The following is a 6,364-nucleotide window of genomic DNA, read 5'->3' as shown; positions in this document are numbered from 1 at the left end:
ACCCGAACTCTCTCTCTTTCTCTATCCTACATGCAACATCAAATCGTACTTAGAATTCAAAGATCTTGGCATTTATCTTCATCCTTTTCAATTCTCTATTCATATACTCTTTGCATGTAAGCGTTTAAGGAAGTTTTTGCATCAACATCTCTTGGTTATATCTAAGAAAATACAATTTCTTAGTGTATGACCTTAAGAGAGAGTATAATACATAAGTTATGTGATTTTCTTGGTTTGTTTTGGAGATAGGTTCGACTTTTGCTATTAAAAAGGTGGGTTTTGATTTTGATTCAAAGTTTACAAAGGGTTTTGGTACAAAGATTTGGTTTTTGGTTCGAATGAATGAGTTTTGCAAAAGGGTTTTAATGTTCGATTGGTTTTGATGATATATATATAAACCTTTATTTTTTGAGTTGGTTTCTTTGCATGCATGTAAAATCTTAAGTATAATCAAGTTATATTTTTTTGGTTTGGAAAGAAAATGTGTTAAATGATTAGATTATGGGTTTAATTAAGTTGGATTTGTGATTTAGAGTATTATATGTTGAGTTGATTGATTGCATGTCGATTCTGCGATTTGTTTTATTGTTAATTTGGTTATTGTTTAATTTGGAAATAGAATTTGGTTTATATTGGATATGTGAGTAGATAAGTATGAATAAGTTACGTTTTGATTATCAAAAGCATGGATTTCATTCGGTTTTCAAAGGAATAAATGATTGGATTTATGCATGTTAAGATTTTGTTCAAAAATAATATTTTGGTTCGGTTTTTGATTCAAAATAAATGATTTCAAGAAGTGTTCTTGTTTGGAATGGATTAAAATAGGTTTAAATTGTAAATGGAACCTTGCATGTCCATATTTAATAAATTATTTGTGTTTTATTGAAAAGCCGAATAGTATATGGTATTAAAAAGGGTTGATTCAAGTTGTTTGGTTAATTTGATTATAGAGTCTAATTATATGGTTTGTGTAAGATTGATTTGGTGTTTAAAAGATGTTTGGTTAGTTGCATGTCAAGTTAAGTGGTTGCATGTTGATTTCTTGGCTTGGTACCATTTGTTTTGGTTCAAATTTTATAGTTAAAAATGAAGGAATAGTTGTTTGGTTGTCAAGTTATTTAGATCATGATTGTTTTGTTAAGATATAGATATAAGTATACAAGTATATACTCGCTATGTGTTATATGAGTACTCTATGATTATGATTGAATATACGAGTTAAGTATATAAGTATATACTACTACGTGCTATGTGAATATTCTTTGATTATACTCGTGTATATAAGTTAAGCTTCAATGCGAGTTGGGATAATCGTGAGACGTTCGGGAAATGTCAAGTGCGAATAAGTATCTAATTAAGATTATGTTTTGGATTGTAGATTCAGATAACGGAGGCATTTAGGATTTTTGATTCTAATAGTGGAGGCATTCAGGCTAGAAAAGGGAAAGGAAACTTAGATGGCAGTAGTTCAGCTTCAGTAGTTCAGTTTCAATTTTAGATTTAAGGCAAGTAACTCTGCCTTGTCTTAGGAATTGATATTGCTAATGCCATGATAAAGTAGTGAATTTTTTTTATATACTTGTGATAAACCTGTTATTGATTTTTGAGAAACCCTAATATTGATTCTTGTGATAACTTGTTATTGAATCCTGTTCGACCGTTTACAACCACTTGATTGATTCATATCCGATTACATTGCCTGTTTCCTTTGTCACCCTATGATCTCGTAAAGTCTAAGAGAACCTTTTTGAATTCCCTTGTGAAATGTCTTGAGTAACCTGAATTTTTCATTAACCTGAATACTCTACAATAGTCCCTTAATATATCATGTGAACCCTAAATCCCTCATAAATTTGAATTAGTTATTTTGGAAACCCTGATCTTAATAACATTCCCTCATTTTAGACAATATGTCACTTGAACCTTGACAATACATACACTTATTATCTTGTCCTTGATCAAGAACACTTTGAATTGAAATAAATTGATTAAAAAGGAATTGGATGGTATTTTCTAATAAGACTGAGGCGCTAGTCACTGTGATAATTTATAACCCTCAGTAGCGGGGAGCCTGATGGTTTTATATGGCCAATGTGTGCCGAGGATCCTCAATAGTTATGAATCACTTGTTATGTGGTTCGGGGCTTTGATGCGGGCTGATCACCCCTCATTGCTCACAGCGCCATGAAGATTTCCAATTCCATTCACTTATTGAAGACTTGAGCTTTTATTTGAGATTTCATGTTGTTTATTTACCTTCTGATATTGTTATCAATCATATAATTGATTCCCAGAGTTGAATAGATTCTTGTTTTCCACTTGAAAGATCCTTTGAGATCCAGTTAATGATTTGTGATGAATGTCGGCTTTCACCCTATCTTGAGCCTTGATTCCTGAAAGCCCAAACCTTTCTTCATAACCATTTCATAGCCCAAAGACAGAAATCTGCCACCTAGAGATTTAAAGTAGAATGCCTTAAAAGAGATTTTGGATAATTGTTATTATTGCATCATAGAACTGTCATATAGTAACTTGTTTCGCTTTTTATGCTCATATATTTTGCTTTGTTCTAACCATGGAAGTTAAGCGAGAAGATGGCCAGACTTAGGCGCACTGCTCATAAGAACGTACTTGGTGGCCCCTACCATGTCGTAGGCTTTCAGATGCCAGAGCAGGTAGTACATGATGTGTGAGCAAGCGCTTTAGTTGGAAAGTTATAAGGATACAATGGATTATCTGTCGGTTCTAAGTCGGAATCGATTGTGTAAATTAAATATTATTTTGGATTGTAATATATATTATCTGGTTGGTAGTTGTAATCTTGTCTCAAACTTAATCCTGTTTAGATCATGTTATTAGTTAATCGGGGTTTATGCTTATTTATTGTTAGTTTAATTGTGCGTGGGTCCTCATTTTCTAACCCCGAGATTGAGGGCGTCACAAGTTGGTATCAGAGCTACAGGATCTAGTCCCTGAGACAAGTTAGGATAAAAAGGGTATTTTGAGTATATAACTATATCGCGAGAGTGTTCGACTCATATAGAGTTGAGTTAGACTATTAGGTATAGTCTAAGAAAAGTGAATAGGTTAAAATAGAAACTAGAGTTAGGGTGTGAGTCAATCGGAAGTCTTATTTAACCGTAACGTTGTTTCTTGGTTGCGGCTTTGTGTTTTTTCTCAGAACCCCAGTAGTGGTAGTGATTCCAATTCAGAGATTAGTTTGACCGGTACCCCAGTGGGCTCTATTACACCCTCTTTAGAGGAGCCTGTGTATGTGAGTTCAGATCAGGACGGGGATCCATCTGAGAGTAGTGAGATTCCTATGCAGGTATCACCCTTGAGGACAGAGTCAAAGACCCCATCCCATTAGCCAGAGTCTGAGATGCCTAAGATTGTGCATGTTAGTGTTGGTGGCAAGTTAGCACAGGATCGAGATTTTGTTTACTCCTGCATTCCTGAGTTGGGAGCTTTGGTGGATAGGCTAGCTCGAAAGTCTAGGCAGAGGACTTCAGTTATGGAGGATGAGTGGAGAGTCCGGATTCAGATGGTGGAGCAGATTGCCCGGAGGAGATTTGTAACACCCCCAGATCTGGGGTCGGGAATCTGGGTCGTCACGGTCTTTCTTTCCATAAATATCACTTAACTTAATTAAAATAAATAACCTCATGCTGTGACCCCACAATAACACACACCACAACTCGTTATAGTCTCATAGATGAAATTGAAATAAGTACAAGTCCTTGAATCCATAAATTAAAAGTTATTACAACCCAAAATGATTACTTAATAAGTTTACAGTTAGTTGCCATTATCCAACACAAGTTATAATTATACATAATTGATTCCCAAAAGTAGAATGCCTGGTCTTTAGATAGATCTACCTCTACAGCTATGGCAGCTATGATATCAACGGGAAGACGCGGGACGCTTCCCACGCTCTTGCGCTGGGTCATCTTGAGTCTGGTCATCCTTCCTAACTGTTGTTGTGTGATGAAGAAATGAAGCAAGAGTGAGCATTACAGCTCACAAGATAATATATATTTTAATCAATAGTGCAAGTATCTGAGTTGATATTTTACTGGGAAAAAAAATCTTTATCAAGTGTAAGATGATTACTTACTGGATATAAGCTTAAAAGAAGATGAAGTTACCAAATACTCCAATATACTTATATCATTTTAGAAAACTACTTGAACTACCACTGTTCAAAGTATAATAAATTTTCAAAAGGTTATCACATAGATGAGACTACATGATAAGACTTGAATAGATTCAATCTTTTAAATATCATTTAAAAAAATGAAGTTACTAGATACTTCATTAATTCCTGATATATATATATACCTATATATATCTCATACATTCCTTGAAAACCTCTATTATGAAAAGTATAAATAGAGTTATAATACCCAATGAATTTGGAAAGAAGAGAATTTTGGCATAAACCCGATATCTTGCTGATCAGGCAAAGATACCCATTAAGTAACCTTTTCTACTAGTAGATGGATGAATCCCCCACCGGTCATCACCCTGGCCACATTAGGACCTTGTGCTGGACCGCCACCCGGCCTCTTACGCATTGATGGACTGCCACCCAACCACTTACACTTTGATAGACCGTCGCTTATGCCGACTCATTTAGATGGACACACTTCCCGAATGTTGGGCAAGTAATCAAAAGCTCTTTATCAAATCAACAACCATTTTTCGAATATAAAATACACCACAGAGCCCGATCCCTTAGGTTTTGAGCGAGTATTTAAATCCCCCTCGAAAGGAAGATCTTAAATGTGAAAATGAGTTTTGGGATCCGCTCTAACTTTTAAAATCATTTTTGAAGACTCGAAAATATTTTAAAGAATGTTTAGAGAAATGATGATTTAATAAAATAAATCAGTCCCGAATGTTAGAAAATATATAAATATTATTATTTAAATAATATTCCCATAAAGTATAATCTTTATAAAAATAATTGAAGTAGAAGTTTTAAAACTCATACTTGAAACGAATAATAAATAACAAAAGATATACTTATACGAAAGTACGATCTTTATTTGAATAATCGAAAATAAGTTTGATTATTATTCAAAACCATCGAATATACCTTATTCAATTAATAGTTATAGAAAACTATATAATATATACTCGGGAACCTCGCCTCCCAGTTTTAGGAAAATGTTCAACTCTGGGTCCCCTATATCAATTGAATTGATATATATATATATATCAACCTGGTCGAATATATCGCAAGACTTTGCTAATAATAACCATGCACTTATCTCAAGATAATGCATCAATATATTACATCACAACAACATTATAACGGGTAGAACACTTGCCTGAGCGACTGGGGGTGGTAAAAGGCTTGGGTGTAACGCCCCCAAATCCGGGGTCAGAGGATTTGGTCGTCACTATGAAACCTCAATCCAAATTAACCTGTTTAATCAATAAATAAAAACCAGCGGAAGATATTTAACATCTATGACCCCAAACTAATTCCAAGATCTTTTAAGGTTACAGTTCTAGAAACAAGAAATCCAAATTCCATAAATAAATTTTCACTTTCTTTTAAAACTTTTTTTAATAAGTTCCAATTCAATACTAACCCGCTTGTATAACTTTGAAAAAAAGTGTACTAGGCCCAACTATAAAATAACCCAATTATAATATAATATAATATAAACAACTTTTCATAACATAACTTACACTAGCCCGCAAACTCTGGACCAATCACCTTCCAAGAACTTCTTATTTGCTTCCTCGAATTACGCGGCTAAACAGCGCAAGCTAATCCTCACTGGAGGTTAAATTTAAAAACAGGCAAGTATGAGCGGAAGAAATGCTCAGCAAGTTCATTATAATATATATATATATGGTCATTTTGATATAAAACCGACATCTGCAATAGCGCAGAACCTTTTTAAAATCGTAATTGCTGAAATTTTTTTTATTAAAGAATCGGATAATTGTTTCTCACTGTATTCAAAACTCTTTTTGATATTTTCGAGCAAAATGCTTCAGCAATACTTTAAATCTTGACGAGAATAAAACTCGTATAACAGTGTTTACCAAAATATCGTAAACAACAATAACATGAAACAATGATTATGTATTGAGTCATAAACTTTATTCAAAATCGAACTCTTGATATTAATACTTATTTTGTTGTCATATCAAATTACATATCAATACGAACTTTGATGCTCACAACATCCCATACTGAAGTCAACATCATTTATCTATACTAATACCACCTTTGATATTCAATAACAAAGTAAGTATCAGCATAAATCAGAAACTGAATCAAAACTGCATTTCACCATTAATCCAAAACAGAAACAGTTAATAAACCGTTAATTCT

This window comes from Apium graveolens, chromosome 3 (genome assembly GCF_009905375.1).
Source record: "Apium graveolens cultivar Ventura chromosome 3, ASM990537v1, whole genome shotgun sequence".
Taxonomy (NCBI): Eukaryota; Viridiplantae; Streptophyta; class Magnoliopsida; order Apiales; family Apiaceae; genus Apium; species Apium graveolens.
This window is presented reverse-complemented; position numbering follows the sequence as displayed.